The following is a 22,190-nucleotide window of genomic DNA, read 5'->3' on the forward strand; positions in this document are numbered from 1 at the left end:
CGACCGAATAACGACAGGCTTCCTGCCGAACATGTTCTCGGTCATCCGAACATAGTTCATGATGCAACCTTTGGCTTCTGCTTTTTCTTTCAGTAGATACATGACGAGATACCTACTGAAATCATCAATAAGTACAAGGAAATACTTATTTCCACCGGGGGTAGTGGTACGCATTGGTCCGCAAACATCCGCATGGACCAACTGCAAAGGCTTTGTCGTCTTCCGAGCAGCATTTTTGGGAAATGGAAGCCGCGACATTTTTCCCTCCAGACAACACTCACACGTCAGCTTCACTCCACAATCCTCCAGTTTCATTCCCGAAACGAGGTCTTCTTTCGTGATCCGATCCAACACTGCTGGATCACGGTGTCCGAAACGACGATGCCATGTGTGCTGACAGTATGGCGTGTGATTCTCAGCACTGGCCACAGATGCACGTTCCGAGCTCTTCAGGAAATACAGATCGCCTCTGCGTTCTCCAACGGCAACAACTTGGTTCGACGAATCACTTTTTATTTTCACAAAATCTCGATCAAACACTACACTGTAACCTTTGTCCGTTATTTTGCCAACCGATAGCAATCCCGAATCGAGTTCCGGCACATAAAGCACTTTGTTCATTTTTATGTCCACTTTTTCTCCTGATTCGTTCACACCAGGCAACGACACTTTCCCAAGACCACCCGATTTCGCACTGTTTCCATTGGCCATTCGAACAGTCAGACTCGACGGTTCCAGTTTGTCAAAATATTCAGCGCACCCGGTCATATGGCATGACGCACCACTGTCTATTGTCCATGACCGATTTTCCTCAACACTCGAGCGAACAACTTCTTCATTCACTAGCACTTTAAAGTTCACTGCCGAGCTTTTCTTCACTTGTTTGGCATGGGTCTGCCTGTTATCCCTTCGAGGACCAGACGCCTTCGGTTTTCCCGAGTTCTGCCTTTTCTTAAACTCTGGACAGTCTCGTCTATAGTGACCCGCACCGCCACAATGGAAACATTCGAAATTTTTCGCTTTTTCCGCCTTAAGCACCCTCTCATCCGTCCCGTTACGTTCGCGGCGACGATGATACTCATCGATTAGCTTCGATCTAACCAATTCCATGGTGACGTCATCGTCCGGACGTGCTTCCAAAGCCGAGGCCAAAAAATGATAACACTCCGGGAGGCTGCGCAGCACCATAGCGATTTTCAATTTCTCCGCTAACTCCAACCCTGCGCCCTCCAGCCGTTCGAATAGGGTGTCCAGCTCGAGCAAATGTTGCTCGAGGTCTCCGGATTCTTCGAGTTTCGCATCACACAACCGGTTCAACAGAGAAAGCTGGGAAGTAGTGGTGCTCTTTTCGTGGTAAGCCTTAAGAGCATTCCAGGTATCACGGGCATGCGCACAATTCTTGATCAACACATACTGGTTCTGCTCCACACACAGACCAATTGTCGCATTCGCTTTCTCGTCGGTTTTCCTCCAGTTTGCCGGTTCCGGAATAGGCTTTTCCATGGACACGACATCCCACAGATCCTCGCGTATGAGGAACATCTGCATCTGGAATTTCCACGTTCCATAATTATTGTTCCCAAGTTTGACCAGGTTAAATTTTCCTGTTTCCGCCATCTTGGAACAAACACGAGCCGACGCGGTACCGAACAAAACTTAACTTTCCGAATTTTACTTGACCGACCGTTTCTACTACCGATTCTCCACTGGGGCCGTAACCTATCGGAAGGATAGCAGCCAGACGTAGTGGAAACAACCCGCGGAAGGGACTTTGCGTTCGAGAATCGATAAGTAAGAGATTCGCTTATAAAACCGCGTGTATTTTACTCAAAGAAAAGATACAGAGTGAAAAAACCTCAACTTAACTATATGACACCAGGTGTGTCGTTTTTCTCTTTACGATAGTGTGTGTGCGTCAGCGCTCACACCCATTTGGCGCAACACCTTATAGTGTAGTTTTGATCCGTTATCGGAAAAGACTGGGTTAACTCCTTTTTCATGTAAAGCCCCTTTACCCTTTATAAGGTACTTAGGCTGTACGTCAAGTCGTCGGGTCAAATTTACACATTATTTCAAACGCTTGCGCTCGGTGGGGATGTGAGCCGATTTTTGTAGTGAGAAAGATCGCATATGCAAGGAATACTTAATAAAAATTAACTGAAAACAATCAAATAATAAATTTGCTAGTTTATTTCACAAAACATTACAATCCTTTTTTGGAAAAAAATGATTGTCGGAAAAATTTGGCTGCTTTTTCCATACTTCCCTCTGAGTTCAGAATATGCCTATAGGATTTGTGACCCTGATTCATTTTCTTGAGGAATCAACATGCTGAAAGAATGTAAATTATTCGGTTATTCGGAAACCTTTCATATTTGCAAAAACTTACTTTTCAATACGACCGATGGCGAAGTGCCAACTAGAATTACCGTCTTCGATCTGCCAAGCGACTTTCCACATCCTTTGCAGCCCCAGATGGATCTGTAACAACGGTCATTTATATTTAAAAAAAATTAAATATATATTTTGATACATATTCCGAAACTTACCACGAGTCACCATCAATTTACCAAATGAAAACATGCAGTTGAAGTTTTTATAACATCTAAAACTACACTTCCTGAAGCGTACTCGGGCTGTTTTAAAACATGTGTAATATTGAACCGACAAATTGACACATTTTTTGACAGATCACGACGGTTCGTTATAATGGGTCATTTTTACAAATTTGATGTGTTCCGCCAAATGAGTGTGCTCTCGTTCAACACTTCAACATTTTCATCATTTGATTCCTTTTTATCATTTAACAATTTTGTTGTCCTTCCTTAGAAAAAATACTCCCAACATGAAGCTTTAATTTAAGAACCTTTTATTTGTGTAAATCTCCTTCCCGGAATGTAAGTCTATCTCTCGTGAAAACTAATAAAGAATTAATAACAATGTTATTGGAACATGGAAACGTTATTGGGATCGATTTACATTCCATACTTAGTAGGTAAACGCAAAACAAAGTCAAAATCGTCCGAAATATGTATTAGAATCCAGAGGAAACACATCTAGAAAAACAAAAACGCTATTACACTCCAATAGTATGTTAAAATCAATGAACCATAAAATATGCCATAACCAATATGAAAAAAGCGGATCATACTGTTATTTATCTGTTGTCTTCTTCAGTTGTGTTCGTTACATAAAAGAAAAACGAACAAATCCACTCAATGCTGTCCTACTTGCTATTAACCGGCATGAAAACAGATAGGAATATAAACAATACAGATTTAGATGCGATATAGATTTAATGAAAGCCACATGCTATCATGTGTTTGGTACCGTTTTTTAAATTATCTACCGAATATTAAAAAGTCGTGAAAGAGTACAGAGAAACAGTAAATTATTTAGTAAGTGGAGATGAATGCATAGTGTACGGTTAGCAGAAGTGCCCAAAAGCAATGATTTTTTACTTCAATTTGAGAAAAAAAAAAATGAAAAATCTTACAAAGCCGAAATACGATCTATTACGGACTAAAAATTTTGGAAAATGCTTTTAACAATGCGCTATGGTCAGAATTAAGTAAATAACGTTTGCTTTTGGGTAATTCAATCGAAATTTAATTGTTGTATGTATATATTAATATATATATATATATATATATATTTAGTAATATACGAAATAGAGAAAACAATTTATAATAAAAAAGGTTTTTTTTTTAATTCATGGATATCACATTCTTATAGTATTCCGTCTAACGACGTAACTTGACGAACATAATTTTCATAAACATATACCGTATTTTTTTCACCTGGTGGCAATCCAGAGGCAACCTAGGTTCGCTCTAACTATATATTTTTATATTTATTTGATCATTGGGATTTTAACATCTATGGGGTCATTCATCCCTCAAAAATTCGCTCTAACTGCTCTCATCGTGCTCATTTATTGCTCTAGAGTCAACCTAGGTTCGCTCGAAAACACGGACGGAGTCGCCCTGAGAAAAAATTCTTCTTCTTCTTGTTGTTGTTGTTGAATTTTGAGTTAATCAGGGTGGCCACCCATCCGGGAAAAGCGGGAAAAAGACGGGATTTGAAATCCAACGGGAAAAAAGCGGGAAAAAGCCGGGAATTTTTTCAAAAAGTCGGGAATTTTTGACTCAGTGAAAATCTGTTCAATGAAGTTCAGTCGAAATAGGTCGAAACAAGTGGAAATGGATTGACGGTTTATCACCAGTCGCTTTCCAATTGACTTCGACCGATTTCTACCAGGTCGAAACGAATCCTCCTGCCGAACTGGAACTGTTTCGATTAGTTTGAACTTGCTTCATTGCACGGAGAAAAAAGACGACAGTTGTTACAATTATTTCAGCTTGTTATACCAATAATCGAAATGCAGTTGATTTTTTCGCATTCAACTACTTATATATAATAGATTCAACGACAAACTTCTAATTGTTCTTACGCAATCAACTATCAATATAATGCATTCAACTGTATGATTTATTTTATGCATTCAACTATAAATACAATAGATTCAACAATAAGCTGCTAATTGACCTTATGCAAACAACTATGAATATAATAGATTCAACTGTAATGGTATAATTGTTTCAATTGTAATGGTATAATTGATTCAACTGTAGATATGATAGATTTAACTACAATTGTATAACTGATTTTAGGCATTCAACTATAAATATAATAGATTCAAATGTAGCGGTATAATTTATTTAACTGTAAATATGATAGATTCAACTGTAGTGGTATAATTGATTCAATTGCAAATATGATAGATGTAAGTACAATTGTATAATTGATTTTAGGCACTCAACAATAAATATTATTCCAATTATTTGATTTTTTTGCATTCAACTATATAAGCAAAATAGATTCAACTACAAACAAAAATTGGCAAATTTTTATTTAAAATTTTTTTAATCATCGAGATTTTAACAAACATTTTAACTTCCGTGTTTATGCGTGTGTACATTTGGCAAAAAAAAAAAATAAAAACGGAAAACAATTAGCGATTTCGTCGAAGGAAAAAACTAATTCCTGTACGGTTGCTAGTATTTCGCCAGCAGTCCAGCAGTGGTAAAAAGAACAACCGGTTTTCCTCAAAACGGTTCCTGGCGGCGATCAATGGTGGAAGTGCTGTTGCTGGAGTCCCGCAAGCAATTCCTGGAATCGCACCGGTCAATGCGCTTTTCAGCAAACCAAAAAGCCGTTTCCTGTACTTGTTCCTGTCTGCGGTCGTAGTGCTGATGCTCGACCAGAAGTTCCTGACATCTTTCTTAGCCGCTATTCGGCTGCCGGCAAAACTGTTTCCGGCATCGAAATCGATAAGAGAACCGATGGGGGAACGCAAGTCTTCCATATTTTCCTCAATAACAGCGGCTTTAGTGCCTGTGGCGTGCATCCTGGGAAATTCATTTTCATCGGAAAAAAACGACGAAGGCCCGATGGGAAGACGAAACTCACCGGCCGAGCTGCGAAATGCTAAGAATTCCCATAGGAAACTCAAAAGAATTGGTAAGTTTTTCTTGCCATTTTGAAAAGCATTTTGTTCTAAAAAAAAAGTTTTTGCTTTAAGCATCGAAATAACGAAAAATGTATGTACTGTGTGTTTGTTCTTCCAGGGAATTTTTTCCAAAGTGTTCCAAAGCTGAATCTACAACAGCGGAAGGCTATGCTTGCTGTTGGTTCGGAAAATTAGCGGCAGATTAGCGGCTGGAAGAAAGAATTGCTTTGAACAAGCTGTGGTAACCTACGCAACACAAAATACCGATCATCATGTCCTTTTACGAAATGGTAAGTTCCACAAATGATTTAACTTCCAATTATAATTATAAATTTGTATGCTTCATTTGATTAGATGTTATAGGCTATTAATTTCATTTTCTGACCTCCTCTCCCAGGTCAATTTCCAGCGGATGCAGCAGCTTACCAATGTTTTAAATGGAATCCTCAGGACGCCTTCAGTTAACAGCGGTACGGTACCAATCAGCAGAAGCTTGAAAGGATAACAATCTGTTAGGCAGACCTATAAGAACAGCATGAATTGGACAGGTAATCAAAATTTAACGACAGCACCGGGTTGGATAATATTTGTGATTTTAAAATTTCAGGATCGTGGCGGCTTCAAAGAATCACACAGGCTGATCCGAAACCGATGGCCAACTTTAAGCTGCTGGACGAAACTAAAATATAATTCGAAATATCGAAAGTATTGGAATTGGTTGTGAGAATGTGATTTTTTTAAATAAAGTATAAGAATGAAACAAAATGGAAAAAGCTTATTAGGAAAATAGAAGAATAAAATTAAATATATGAGGAGAATCTAAAATATATATAGTTGAGCTCATTTATTGAATCATAGGAATAAAATTGAATCTATAATATTTATTGTAGAATCAATCATATTGTTCTAGTTGAATCTATCATATTTACAATTGAATCAATTATACCATTACAATTGAATCTACTATATTCATAGTTGATTGCGTAAGGTCAATCAGCAATTTGTAGTTGAATTTATTATATTTATAGTTGAGTGCACAAAATCAATCATACAGCTATATTTGAATGTATCATCTTTATATTTGAGCACACAAAATCAATCAGATTATCTATTATATCTATAGTTCAAAGTTTAATATTTATAGTTAGCCGAGAATTAATCAGAAATATGATTGAATATAAGTGGGTTATTGTTGAATATACTATACTTTATTCTCCGTGTGAACAACAAAAGGATGTTCCCGAACAGCCAGATTGCTAATCGAATAGAAATGGGAAGAACAAAAATAACCTATTTGATTCCACACGGTATTGCTCTCTATTTTTGAATGAAGTTTTCAATTTACTACAGAATTGTAGCGAGTTCGTATTAGGATTTGACGAAACGTTATTGCTCTTTCAGACTTATTTTGGATTTTCTCAACTCTTCGTGAAGAAGAAGAAGCACTACCGCAAACGTCAAACATGGAAACCGAACTTTGAAACTGGAATAAATCTTCAGAACACTTTCATGCGTTTTTTACTAAGACAAACATCATGTTTCAGAATCAATCATGATTTTTCAGCAACATTTCAAACCATTTAAAATGATTACTGCACATGGTAACGTTCTGATTGGAACATTGTTTACCTATTTGAAGAACTTTGGTAAACTTGATTTGAAACTTCAATCAGAAGGTAAAAAAAGAAAGAATGCAGGGCTTATTTCGAATGGTTTTTCTCCGCATCTTTATACATAAAATCGAAGGATTAACATACAATTTAAGAAATTGTTCTTTCAAACTTTGAATCTTTTGCGAATTTTTGTGTTCGGAACAAATTGACAAAAACTTCTTCCAGAGTTTAGTTCCAGTAAAAATGCCAAAAAGTAGTTAAATTACATTTGCCAGCTTTCTCTAAGTGCTGTTTTTTGTGATTTTCATCCGCAAATAACGATTTCAATAACGATTGAAAAATCTTGAGCGATAAATTATTCTTGAGGATGAAAATCCCCAAAAAAAACGACTGAAAAATGATGCTGGCATGCAACCTTAAAGATTGCGTAGTATTTTTATCATGTTTATTCAAAAATTGTTTTATGATAACAAATACTGAAACCGTGATTAATTATTTAAATATTAAGTAAAAGCAATTATTTCAAACAGCTTTGTTGCAAATCGCCATTCGACTCAATCAAACAAATATTTTGCATTGCTTGGGAACTGACAACACAAATACTTCCAAAAATCTAGCACAAGCATATTTTTTCTTCGTTGGAAGTCCATCATCTGAAGTTAAATTTAGTGCTGACGCGATAGAAATATAGAATAGAAACTAAACTTGAAATCCTAAATTTGAATGAATTGAATCAACACAAACATTCAACATTATCACATAATATGCAGTACAACGAATGTTTCAAATAAGTCATAGATGTTTCAGAGTAACCGACTCTTATCGATATCGTATAATTTTCAAAACTCGCCGAGAAGTCGATTTATTCATTCAAATAATGATTTAGTGCATCTCCAAAAAACGATTTACATATTGTCATTGAAGTTGAAATCCGAAGTTTTCGCGCTGGTGATCGGCAACCTTGCCAACTAGCGACGTTATGAAATATCATTACTGGCAACGCTTTTGTAAAGTAATAACCAGCGTGCCTATACAGCTACGGGTGGTTGCATATTGAGCAACAGTAGGCAAGGAGTACCAAAAGATTCTCATTGGTGGGGGGTGGAGACGGAGCGCTTTTTTAAAGCGAATTGTTCGCCTACCATGCCTATGATTACGATTGCCTGTCACAAGATGGACGATTCCGTGTATTCACGCAGAGTAAACTTGAATTTTGGAACGAATTAAATCTGACTTTGATTCAAAACATTCATTTTTTTGAATCCAGCTCCTGTTTTCTTTGAATCAATGAATTATAGTTTTGATTGAAAAGAATAATTTTTGAAAGAAAGAATATTTTTTTGAATTGAATAACTTTGGACTTTGATTTCAAACAAATTCTTTGATGCAAAAGAAATTTGTTCAATTGCATATTTCTTTAGAAACAAAGTGAATTTTCTTTCAACCGAAGAAAAATGTTTTAAACTGAAAAGAATAATTTTTTGAAACAAAAACTTCAAACTTAGAAGATATTTTGCATTGACTTGCAAGAATAACAGAAAACCGAAAAATCGAATAAAGTTCGGCCGCTCGTTTTAAAAATCAAACCAGTGAATCGGAGTAAGCTATAAATAAGGAGGATTCAGGATGCAAAATGGTAAGTGTGAGTTAATAAATACTGAATATTTAAGTGAATTCAAGATTTTATGAAATGCTTGTATAGTTACAGGACCACGGCCGACGGATAGATTTCCAAGTCCCTCGAACATGGAGAAAGCTGCGCAAAGTAACACCTCCCCAAATCCCGCGGTCGTATTTTTTCGGCCCAATCTTCAACGGGAATCACCAGTCGGACCAGCCAGCAGCTGGAGTGGCTTTCGGAAGTTTATTGACCGGCCCACGGAGAATGCGAAACTTTGTCAACGATATCAAGACCCTTCTCAGTTATAGTGAACCAGTGTTTTATGTGTTTGTGAATAAAAAAGAATTTAAGAACTAAAATTGTATCTTTTTACTATTCAAACTCCTAATAGGAACTTCGAAACAACAGGGTAAAAATCTTCCAATTGGAATAAACGGAAAATGGTTCAATGAATAAATGCTTTTAAATCTATATCTAAATTACCTTTGAGCAAAGATAATAACTTTAAATCAAATGAAACTGGTTTTTGTATCAAAGCATTAATATTTTGAATCTAAGATTTTTCAAAAGAAAAAATCTTTGAAACAGAGGAAAATGCATTTGAACCAAAGGATTTTTTATTTATACCAAAACCAAAGGAAAAAATCCTTGTTTTTGGGGCACTTTCCTTTGAAATAAAAAATCTTTGGTATAAGAACACACCCGAAGTTGGACACGTCCTGATAATAACTTGTCGCCAGTGAGTGTCGCCAGTAAATGTCGCCAGCGCTCATTGACGATAACTCCGGTTTGGGGATTCAGCGACAATATTGTATGATGATTTGCTTTAGTGTTTCTCGGCTACACTGACGAAAATGCAACCCATCAGCAGAGCTGTCAAATTACGGTTGTCAAATTTCGGGTCTAACTACCGTTGTGAGAATCCAATTTTTCTCTGAATACGCAATAAATAAGATTGTGCAGAAGCAACAAATGGATATTGCTGATCCACTCTTTTTTTCTATTTCTGCGATAGCTGATTTGGGCTCCCGTAGGGTACCACTGTAGAAAAAATTACAATATTCAAGAAAAAAATGAGCATTGTTCTACATTTATCGACTGAAATTAAATCGGATGAACAAGCGGAAAACATTGAAAGATGATTTAATAAAAAGTTGTCAAACAAACATGTATACCAAATATTATTATCGGATTATCTATTGTTTATAAAACAAAAAATTGTGTTAGCCTTGAGCTTGGTCAATCAGCGGTCAAAATCACGGAAAAATGAATAATAAAAAAAACCTGTTTGCGATGGGGTCATTCAGCGACAAATTCACGAAAAAAAATGAAAACCTGTAGTTGTTTAAATAAGTTTAGAGTTCGACGACACGGTAGCGATCATTCATTGAATGTTGGATTTTGTGCTATGTTTTGCAGTCGGAGTTATCCGTATAAAGTTTAACTTTTTTTTTTTTTTTTTTTTGTTTCGATTATAGTTGCTGATAAAGTTTAACTGAAAAGCGGTTAGCGTGTAGAAAACCGTCAGATTTTATACTGATTTGACAGCTCGCACAAATTTCGTAGTTATGAGTGCGCAGTCCAATTTTTTGCGATGCGAATGGTGTTATTTCCTATAATTCACCGTACACAACTCCTTTTTTTAACTTCTCATATACGATTTGTTACATTTTAACGACAACATAATTGAATTCGACCAGCATATCAAGTATCAAAGACGCATTTATCGCATCAAAAATCTTCGTCATGCCAAATTCGTTAATTCTCAGGCTATGGAAAATGTGTTTTCAATAATGTAGATTGTTTTTTGTTTTGTCTGGGATTTTAACGCTCGTGATTACTTCAATCTCATTGAATACTAAGAATAATAATATTTCATTCCGATGACTTCATGTTTTGTCATCTCTTGCAAAATAATGATTTGAAGATTGATTCAAGAATTTACTTCTTAACCTTTCAATGAAATTAGTGAGTAAGAGTGAATTTTTTAACTGTGTTTACTGCTCCGGCTAGCCTACCGCACGGAAGGCTACCGTCGCGCGATTAGAAATTTTCCCAGTAACCGCAATATTAGTGTGCGCTTCTGGAACACAAACCTAGTTGAACCAAGGTATATTGGTTCTACATTCTTATCGTCGACGCGCTCGAATGACCTTTTGTATGGCGTGAAACTATGTTTTTTCTACAAATCCTGATCTACTGAAACGAGTGATCCAGTATTCCATGGATGGTCCAGCAGTAAATTGGAAAATTCTAAAGGAACTAACGGCGTGTTCGTAAATTGATTTTTTCTATCGAAGTGTTTTTTTCTATCGATGCTGACGTTCGTAAATTAAACAAACTGTATGCAAATGCATTGGAAGGTGATTTGACATCTACCAAACAAATCGATGCATCACCCAAAAAATCAATTTACGAACACGCCGTAACTAGCGAGGTTCAAGAACTTGTTTCGAATCCGGCGTACGATTCTCACCATTGGGAGCTGTGAACTTCACACTGTACATAAAGCGTTCAAGGAGGGACTGAGGAAAAGTGAATGGAATTAGGATGAATTTTTGAGGATGTTCAAACACATTTCACTTAGAAGGGCACATTATACTGCAGTAACGGGTTCAACTATATTTTCGTTAATATTGTGTGACATTCGCTGGGTGGAAAATGAACGCGTTGCTGAACGTGCTGCCAAAATGCTACCGTACCTCAAACGGTTTGTCGACGAGGAGAAAAAGTCAAGAAGAAAAATCATTCAAATTTTAAGCGGAATTTTTCCATCGATTTCCCGGTCGAAGGTATTTGACATTGTTGCTAAAGCTGTAGATGATAATTTGCTGGGACCAAAACTGAGTTTTTTTTTTGTTACGGCCGCCCTGACCGTTGAGTCCTTTTTACGCGAGTATGATTCCGTTTCTCTTCGATGATTTAACCGGGCTTGTAAGAGCATTGATAAAGAAAGTTGTAAAGCCAAGCCTGAACGACTAAACGTAAAATAAAAAAAAAACACTTATAGAACACAAAAATAAATCTCCTATCTCCTGGAAGCGTAGAACTTGGATTCTCAACTAAATCGGCAATTAAGAAAGCAAAAAAGACTGGTCATGTTTCCGACAAGGATATCCTTGTATTCAGAAATAGCTGTAGTTCGTTTAACTGTCGATTTTTGAATAAAATGGCTATACGATCTCCCTTAACTTATCCCATCCAATCCCGATGCGATTGCACACTATCCAGATATTGCCAAAAAACGTTTAGACCTTTGTCTAGAAGTACTTGTTGAAAAGTGTAAGGTAGGGATTTATTGAGTGTGTTAATTACGCCGGGAAGGTCATTATCAACTTTCGAGTGCCTATCTTGGATCAAGCGTGTCGGCTCTCACCACACGCTCGTTTTCAATTAACCAATTATGTTTATAGAATAACCATTTTATAGTGTTTGCTCTAAAACTATCAATATGGTTATTTTTTAAGAATTTTTCTATGTTAAAATTCAACCATTTATCAAGATCTCGTGTATGAACCACAAAATGGTTGAAAAACTTGACGTTTTTTCTTCGCCATATTGGAAGCTACCGTGGAGCGAACCGAACGTGTTTTGTTTTTCATTTTGTCCGTACGAATAAAACAAGGCTGGAGAAATTCTAAAGGTAATTGTTTTATCATTATGAATATCCAATTAAAAACTCAACCAATCAACAAAAAAACTAAATTGCAGTACACCAATTGGACGACTCTGCGGCATGCAGTCCGGATTCAGTTCCAGTGAAACAACAGCACCGAACGCGGGACTTCTTACTTCCGGAACGAGCAAACTATAGTGCTTCAAAAGCTGGCCATCCCGACCATTCTCCATAATATTAGGATGGAGCTGAGATTGGTATACAGCCCAAAAAGCTCCACCCACCGGAGTGGAATTGCGGTCAGCAAAGATTCTGTGCTACAGCTGCCTCCCAGTTGCATTTAGCACGAAGCGGCAGAAAACGGAACCGGTAACTTTTTTTACGGACCGTTTTTGTTTTTCATTTATGTAATAATTTCATTTTTTCAGCCTGTCCAAATGCCGATTTTGGTTCTCCAGAAACATTCTCTGCACTAGAGACACTTTTCAAGGTTAACTTTGAAGCCGCAGCTGAGGAGGTCTTGAAGTTGGCTATACACATTGTTGTTCCGGCGACCGAGATGAGCTATTTCCCTTGCTGCAGCTATTTCCTGGACAATGCTCATCTGTTCCTGACGAGCGAAATCGGCTCTCTGATTTTTATGAATCACTAGCATCAGAGCCAAAAGATCGGAACTTTCATCGGGAAAGTGAAAGTAAGTAGCTCGATGCTGTTCCGATAGGTCCACACAACAAAAATCGTTGCATTTTCCCCCTGTATTTATCATCAAGAAAGCAGAACATCTAAAAATAAATAAAAAGATGTAAAAACACAAAATTGTTAAAATTTTATTTTTTCTTTTCCCTCATTTTGCATTATGATTTAAAAAAACCCATATTTCAACTTCTCCTCGAGAATCTCATTCGGTTAAAAAATAACCATATTCGAACTTCTCCCCTAGAAGTCATTTTATGGCTTCTCATGGAGAACTCATAAAATGGCATTTCCCGGGAAAAGGTCAAAAATGGTTATTTTTGATTCGTAAATGGTTTAATAATTTCTAGCGTGCAGTCATTCATATGAGTTCTCCCGCGTCAACCGTCAACGGCGCGCAGTTTCCTCAAGCGAAAGCGAACGCCTCAACAGTCAGGAAGTGAAAGGTCCAAGCAGTTTCCGACAGACGTAGTGGCCAACCAAGGATTTCCTGCTTAGTGCGAATCCGGATTTTTACATTGGCGACCGTGACAGGACACTTTCATTTATGAAAGTTAAAGAAAATTGAACAAATTTGGTAGTTAAAGGAAATCCTTGGTTGATGTGAAAAAAAAACAAAATGGAGGTGAGTTGCCTGTTTTCTGAATTAAAAAAAACGAGCTGCTAAAGTATTACTGCTGGTTGTGCGGTACGGAAGACTCAATGGTAAGTTAGCAAATGCTGAAGTTTTTAGTGAACAAAAGCGACGTTGAATGTTAGCAGCAATCAAGTTCAGATTTAATGTATGGGGGAAAGCTGGTTCGTTCCCAGTGAATGAAAAATATTTTTGGAAGTGTCAGGCAAAGAAAACGAAAACAAAAGAGATTGCCAGCTAATTTACAGGCATAATATGCCAGCTCGACAATTACAGTTACCACATATGGCGTGAATTTCAAGTAATATTGAATGAAAATAAGGTAAGATTGAGTTTTCAAGGCGAGTACGCCAGCTAACCCAGGCGAGTACGCCAGCTTCCCCAGGCGAGTACGCCAGCTTCCTTAGGCGAGTACGCCAGCTTCCCTAGGCGAGTACGCCAGCTAGACCCAGGCGAGTACGCCAGCTAGACCCAGGCGAGTACGCCAGCTTCCCCAGGCGAGTACGCCAGCTTCCCCAGGCGAGTACGCCAGCTTCCCTAGGCGAGTACGCCAGCTAGACCCAGGCGAGTACGCCAGCTAGACCCAGGCGAGTACGCCAGCTTCCCCAGGCGAGTACGCCAGCTTCCCCAGGCGAGTACGCCAGCTTCCCCAGGCGAGTACGCCAGCTTCCCCAGGCGAGAACGCCAGCTTTCCTAGGCGAGTACGCTAGCTAGACCCAGGCGAGTACGCCAGCACCCCAGGCGAGTACGCCAGCTTCCCTAGGCGAGTACGCCAGCTAGACCCAGGCGAGTACGCCAGCTAGACCCAGGCGACTACGCCAGCATCCCCAGGCGAGTACGCCAGCTAACCCAGGCGAGTAAGCCGGCTAACCCTGGTGAGTATGGCAGCTGTCCGAACAATAACCAGGGGAAAATGCCAGTATTATTAACGGCGACGTCTTCCAGATTGAGATTGAGGTGCAGTATTGGCAAAGTTAAGCAGATTATTATTATTCCTATGATGGGAGCTATACTATTAAGCAAAGTGCGCCAACTACTGGAGTGTAGACCTGGCGAACATACCTTGAAAAAACGTTTAGCTATTTTGGAGGGGGAGTCTGAAAGCTTAGTACAAGAGTACAGGTCAGGCAAAGATCGCCAGCTTGAGGCCTTTCCAAAAATAGGATATATTAAATTTTGATTCAGGTAGACTATGCCAGCTTAGGACAGAAGTCCAATAAGACGAGATCACCAGCTCAATGGGAATATATGTTATTTCGTTCCAAGGCAAAACAGCAGTCCAGCTAAAGATTCCAGGACAGAAGAATATGTAAGCTTATGTAAAGGATGTTATATTTTAGCAGTTATAACTGTTAGACGATTAAGGAATTAAGGCCCCTAATTCTACATATCAACCAACTAATAGACGAAAACTTTCTCTTCACTTTCCTTGATTCGCTATCAGGCAGTCTAAACGTGCTAGAGCTGGAATAATACTTGAGCAGGTACACGTGGAAGCGACTTCAAATCGTACAGCCGAAGATGACCATTGATCTAATACTTTTAATGACGAACTTTAGTATAAATATCACAATTTATCAAAAACGTTAGGAAATTGGACCCAATGTTGATGCGATTGATAGATGAGCAGCTTAGCGTATGAAAATACATTTGACTGCATGCGTCATTGAGAATGAATAATATGTTGCTTTGCGGCTTGCAGGAAAGCCATGAATTTATTTGCTTTTGCTGCCCCGAACAATAATGTACTCGACCAAACCTTCGTATCTTAAAACACACACGTTAGCTTTGTGATGCATCGAGCCTATAACATGAATGGTTTGGAGAGAAAAATGTCGTAGGCCACTTACGACTTTATGTTAAGTCTTTTTTAAATGAAAATTATATCAAAATTGTTTGATAATAAAAATTTTAAAGCTGTGGTCTTGAAATTGCTTCTGGTTGAGATCAAGACACAATGACACTAAGAAGAATTTCTGGTAAGGTGTTCGGGAGCATAACGGCATCGATAAATGTATTCGATAGTGCAGAGTAACATGAAAAGCAAAGCGTCCTCTCCAGAGATTTAATCGTGTTCGTGCTCCGACACTCGATGTCTCGATCTATAGCGTGAACATTCCTCATAGACTGCGATTTTGATAAGCTCGCTCCGTAAGGAATAATAAATCTTCTTCCCTCGAATCTGCTTTTGTAGTAAAGGTAGACGTGCGTCGCTAAAGTACTGTTCGCCATATTGATGATTTTTTGAACGCTTATCATCGCCACGCTACGTGATTAACTTAGCGTTTTGTACCTTCATGAGGAGTTCAATCATTCGCATTATTATATATGCATCAGACAAATGCATATTATATATGCATCAGACAAAAGGGTTTAAAAACCTTATGCCAGGTCATGCCGAACTCGGAGGTATTCAGAAGAAGAACTGCACCTAAACTATCGACAGTATTATTCTGACAGCGAATGTCTGCATTCCGGACATATTTGAACATCCTGGTAATGCTCAGTATTGACCGAGCTTGAGTCCCGAACTAACCAACGAACCGATACCGAACGCAAGGACTCGCACACTTTCCAAGTGTGGCAACCGACTTTCTGATTCGTGTTATTCCTGATTTTCTGGTCTAAAATTCATCCCTGCATACTATAGGTTTTAATCAGCGTTGTAAGGGCTAGTCGACTCATCATCGAAGCGTAGACAAACAAGATGATATTAATTGACCAGTATCTGAGTCGAATCTCCGTCGCGGGTAAGGCTATTCTGAGAGTACTAATATTTTGACGTACAGGTCAGATAGAGCTGTGCATCGCGTAACACTGCGAAACGTTAAAAAAATCAGTTATAAGAGTTAATACTGCGGCTAGCATGTCGTCTAAAAGCAGATACTCACTCCCCAATTCTTTGGTTCATCCAGCGAGACTCCAGCGCCCGATAACAATCCCGGTTCCATCGGGAAGTTAATTGTGTGAGGCTTTACTTCCCATGTTTGAATCCAAGCAGTGAATTTCAGCGACTAGCCATGCTAGCCAACCCTGATGCGTAGTTAATAATATCGTCGATGGTCTGTGATTGGAGAGGATGCCTTGGATCATTACCAATGGCCGGCGGTGGTGGGATTATCCAATACTGGAACCGGAAATCAGCCATATTGTTTCTTCAGCGAGAATTGTTTCTTCCAGTTAGATAACTGTTCCAAGTCGAATTTCTCTGGTCGGATATAGCTGACTTTTCATCGTGTGGTCAAACCGATTTTGTGTCGCGTTCAAATCTCTCGAATTACCGCACCTTCTAAACGGATGCACTGTAGTAAAACCTAGGCGATCAGCGGAACAGCAAAGTTATTCTTTTCACCGGCACATATGAAAGTGATTCTTGAAGAGACCGTACAGATGCTTGATGGGATAAAATTACAGAGCTTTTGGAAGTGCTCATGTTAACCATAAACCGGAGGACAAGCTGGCAATGACGGAAATAACCGCGAACATTGTTTTATTTTTTCTCTCTGCGCCAGTCCAGATTTAAGTAGCGATCTTGTAGAAATTAAGGTAGCACAACTGAAAATTTTGAAACGGATTGTACTTTTTACAATTTGGTGCTTTATTCGTTTTGTACTTACAAACGATTCTTACTAATGGAACTCCATGACATCGAACCGTTTTCTTCTCAAGCTTAGTTGCTGTTCCACAATAACTTGTTCCCATGTAGTCATCATATTTTAAAAAACTGAGCAAATTTATTTTTCTCCACCTTAGCAGCGCGACTGTAGAGCTCTTTGATGGATTTCTGATTTGTTTGTAAACAACCGAGACTCACTCTAATTCGTAAATACTCACTACATATTAAGGTTTTAATCAAATTGCATGCGCTGGCAGAATGCTGTCAGTTTAACTGTTGCCACTTTTGAATGAATAATTTCAAAAGCATTTAAAAGTAGTTCAAACCATATTAAATCATAGTTAAGCTATATTAGAAAACTTGATAGAAGCTGGTTGGTTTACAAGGGAAAAGAAGCGGACGTTTATTTTGTTCAAAGTTAATCAGAAAATATTCCAATCAATTCTACTTTGGTTTAACTTTATTCAATAGAGCTACGCTAAAATAAAATTGATAAGATTTAATGTTAAAAAAATTTAATTGAAACTTTGAATTGGGCGAAAGTTTTCAAGTTCAGTTACCAAGGTTGATTATAATGCAGGAAATTTTAATTAGCTGGAACAAAATAATATTTCTAGAAGGTCATAAATTCTCTTAAAAATTAGACCTCTGCGTTCTCTACATGAATTGTTAAAACAAATCTTATTAGAAAATAAAGCTCAGCAAAATGCTACAATCGCTCTTAGAATTGAATACATGATAATGGAAAATGGAGACGTTTTTTTTTGTGTTTTTTTTCACGGAGTAGAAGGGGAATGTAAGGTAGGGATTTATTGAGTGTGTTAATTACGCCGGGAAGGTCATTATCAACTTTCGAGTGCCTATCTTGGATCAAGCGTGTCGGCTCTCACCAGTCATTCATATGAGTTCTCCCGCGTCAACCGTCAACGGCGCGCAGTTTCCTCAAGCGAAAGCGAACGCCTCAACAGTCAGGAAGTGAAAGGTCCAAGCAGTTTCCGACAGACGTAGTGGCCAACCAAGGATTTCCTGCTTAGTGCGAATCCGGATTTTTACAAAAAGCAACACTTAAGTAGAGCTTGTGCTGATAAAATTAAGGACGAATTCGAACAATTGTGTGCAATACCTTCAATTAGAACATCATTTCGGGATATCGAAGAAAAACACAACGATTGGAAAGAATATTGAGAAAAACACAAAAAGGAGTTCTGCTCCCAGGATGCATGGTCTCAATTCTCATTCGAGATATGTCGAGTCCTTAAAAGCAAAAAAATGGAGGAAAGTTTGAAAAAAAAACTATAGCGAAACGGAAGCGAGAGGCAGGAAAGGAGAGTAAAGCGGGCCATAGACTACACAAATTGCCTGTACAAATTCGATGATTCCGCGTCGATTGTTTGATCTATGCTCGCCCACACACTATACAAACATATTTCACGCGAACACAAATGATTGCTGGCGAAAACAGCAACAGCAATAAAAAAAACCATCTCCACCCCGGCTGGGAGAATGTTTTGTACAAAATATTTCGATCCCGACCGATTTTACACCAACCGTTTGGGCGCTCATTCAAGCAGTGCCATACACTATGCAAATCGTGCTCACAGCGAAAAAATTTCATCGAATTTCATCGCATTTGTACAAATGTTGTGTAGTCTGTGGCCCGCTTAAGGAACTGGAAGCGAACAAATTGAAGGTGCTTTTCGACGCTCAGAGAGAGGTACACACTAAGACTACATTTTTTCCGCTCGGGATATTGATTCTCCGAACCACAGGAGAGTTGCTTAATTTACACGAAGTTCGAATGGAAATTCTCCTGAAATTTGGGACGTTTCATTTCTCCTGAAAATCGAGATGACATTTCTACGAGTGCACAGGAACACGAAAGAATCCCCTGCATAACGATCAATCTTCTCCTGTATCACGTTGGACACATTTGTTGTCCTTTTTCTGTTGTGCAAATTTTCTTTCCCTTTCTGTTAATACGAGTCTCAAAAGCAAATCCCATTGCAAAACTTTTGCTGCAAGCTGCTTCACAAATATTGTGCCCAGAGTATTATTTAGTCCAGTGTTCAAAAATACGAATGCATAAGGGAATCGGATTTCGGACGACAACGGATTGATTCCGAAAAAGCTGATCCGGCTTCCTCAACTAGTCCTCAACCAACACCAATAAATAGCCGCGCGCCAGCGGCAATTCATCCAACAAGAAGTTCCAATAACCAAGTGCAGTGATTTTGAAAAAAAGTTCCGGTTGCTGGTGCTGGTGCATATCAAAGTTTTGCCAAACCTGAAGGCTTCCCCCACAAAAGCTATACTCATCATCCATAGTCCCGACAGCAGGTTCCGTGTAAGTAGTCTAAATCCGTTTTCCATCAGATTCAAACGGCTGAAACCCCGCAGCGGCTCTTCAACGGCTCGACAAAAATTTAACAAGTGTAGTGATTTTGAATGAAAGTGAAAAGCGGGAGTTAAATAAATTGAGTTATAAAACAAAATATTTGATTTATTGAAAATAATTCGAAATGTCCATAGGTAAGATAAGGGGAAGTGGGGAAACGATTTGAGTACTCCCTAACTTTTCGGACAGAACCCGTCACGTACTCACAGGAGAATCACCCTGCAATTACAGGAGAAACCCGTTTGGAACCTACAGGCGAATTTGACAGTTGTTTTCCTGAGCTGTTTTTCTGTCCCGAAATCGTCCTGTAATTTCAGCTGTTGAAAATACAGGACGAAATCGTTCCGACCACAGGAGAAAAGATTAAGTGTGTAAGCTTGATGGACGAAAAAATTAAAATACTTGAAAATATATGACATACAAATAACATTGAAAAATGATAATCAACATTTTCGAATCGAGTGACATAGTTTTAGACAATTGAAAAAAAAAACCCTACTTATCAATCTAATGATTTGCAGGTCAATTGTAAACATAACTGAAACAAAAACAGTTTATAGATCATTTACCATTAATAGAAAGCTTAATCGATTTTCGTTTATATGGTTTCAAAAATGGACCTTCGGAATTTTGTTTGGTTTTCTGTTGTATAAAACCGGGATTTTCGTGAGACCATGCGGGAAAAAAACGGGAAAAATGCGGGAAATTAAAAATTGATTTTGAGTGGCCACCCTGGTTAATGGCCTGCACGGTAATTTTAGATTATTCAGAGACTGAATAATTCCGGTTCAGGGATCGCACCATGTATGAAGATAAAAACAACTGAATTCAAAATTCTGAGTTGTTTTCATCTAGCGAGTTCCAAATCCTGGGACTTAGCAAAGTCGCACACTTTTTCGTGCAAAACAGATGAAAACAACTCAGAGAGATTCGAAAAACAAAATGTTTGTTTGGATGCGACGGTCGAAGTGCAGGTGTTGAAAAAAAAATGGTAAATACAACTTATATGCACTCTCACACAAGCTACCGTTCGGACAAAATCGCCTTGCGAAGTTCTCGTGGATTCGGGTTTTGTACACGCGGAAGATAATTCTAACACGTTTTTTGAATTATGAAAGTTAAAATTTAGAATATTTTGTTTCCATCGAGTGAATAAAGAGTGCTTAATTGGTCTAGTAGTGAGGACATGCGGATATTGAGAATATCGGAACAAGCTAAGTATCGATTTTTTTTTTGATATTCTGTATATACCAGATGAATATAGGTTAGATTCTTAATCAGAGGTGCAAAGAGATCCCTACATGTAGCATGTAGCGCACGACTTTTAGCCGACTCTAACAGCCCGCCGTCAGCCACGAAAGAATCGTCTTGCAAAGTTGCAAACTGATTCTTTCTGCCTTATGTGCAGAACGTCGAACGTGTCTGCAAGTAAAAGTCAGCCGCGCGGTAAAGTCCTTTGACTGCACGTTCCGAAAATTACAAACGATTCTCCGAAGTTAGGAACAGTTGCAAACTTGCAAGCCCGAAGATAAAATCCCTTGAGCCGAACAGAAAGAATCATTTCCGAAGATAGCTACAGTCTGCAAGTTGCTTGCATGCAGCGGGATGGTGCGATGTACGTTTTCAAACTTGCAAGCAGGGTTGCCAACTGGTTTTCGAAAAAGTCTGGAAGATTTTTCAAAAATATCTGGAAATGCCTCGAAATGTCTGGATAGCTTACTTTTTAAAGTGGTGACCTTTTTTTTTGGTCGCCAGATCTGAACGTTGCAGATAGCCACTAGTCGTTTGTTTCTGCCACTATCAGCGGTACATGTTCTGTTGTTTGACTCTCAATTTAAGCATTTGCCATTATTAATAGCTTTCAACCACTTCTGAATTCATAATTTATAAAATCTAATCATTTCCTGCCATATTATACCATGACCATATTGAATTTTCATAGTTTCTTTGAACAATTTATGTCATAACCCAAAAGTCTGGAATTGTCTGGAAGAGATGACAAAAGTCTGGAAGTCTGGAAACCTGAAAAAATGTCTGGCAGAAGTCCAAAAAGTCTGGAAGATCCAGACAAAATCTGGAAGGTTGACATCACTGCTTGCAAGTTACAGAACGGTGGACCCGTTCTTGTGTGGTTGGATTCGTTCCACTAACCTAAGACCGACCGAACCGAATCCATGGAGGAAGAAAGTGATAGGCCGAGGTGCCGTCGACTATCCATTCAGTTGCCGTTCAGCCATCGAAGCGTGCGTGCGTAGCGTATGGCTATCCGCATAACGCGCGGCATGCCGTACAACAAGAGCAAGGACATGATGGAGTTGTTGTTGTTGGTGCCTTCGTGTTCGTTTCGTTTTCTTCTAAGACGGATTCGAAAGGAAGTGGTGCCCAACTGTTATTTTAGTTTTCAATTATCATACCAGGGTGATTGATATAAATCATCAAAGCTAATACAAGCAAATTAGTTTTGATTATAACTTTGTCATCTTACAAGTT

The 22,190-nt window shown here is 38.5% G+C and overlaps 3 long non-coding RNA genes across 3 annotated transcripts; 2 read left to right on the forward strand and 1 right to left on the reverse strand.

The window, feature by feature from the left end:
- The first annotated feature begins 5,485 nt into the window (after positions 1-5,485).
- Positions 5,486-6,322, forward strand: LOC129739115 (uncharacterized). Its single transcript, XR_008735748.1, has 3 exons — positions 5,486-5,802; positions 5,910-6,060; positions 6,120-6,322. It is a non-coding gene; the product is annotated as an uncharacterized LOC129739115 (long non-coding RNA).
- Positions 6,323-9,185: 2,863 nt separating this feature from the next.
- On the reverse strand, positions 9,186-17,447 carry LOC129739637 (uncharacterized). The gene is made up of 3 exons (XR_008735924.1): positions 17,307-17,447; positions 16,581-17,244; positions 9,186-16,506 (listed from the first exon to the last, which is right to left on the reverse strand). It is a non-coding gene; the product is annotated as an uncharacterized LOC129739637 (long non-coding RNA).
- Positions 12,154-13,137, forward strand: LOC129739636 (uncharacterized). The gene is made up of 3 exons (XR_008735922.1): positions 12,154-12,389; positions 12,458-12,731; positions 12,791-13,137. It is a non-coding gene; the product is annotated as an uncharacterized LOC129739636 (long non-coding RNA).
- Positions 17,448-22,190: the final 4,743 nt, after the last annotated feature.

This window comes from Uranotaenia lowii, chromosome 1 (assembly GCF_029784155.1).
Source record: "Uranotaenia lowii strain MFRU-FL chromosome 1, ASM2978415v1, whole genome shotgun sequence".
Taxonomy (NCBI): domain Eukaryota; kingdom Metazoa; phylum Arthropoda; class Insecta; order Diptera; family Culicidae; genus Uranotaenia; species Uranotaenia lowii.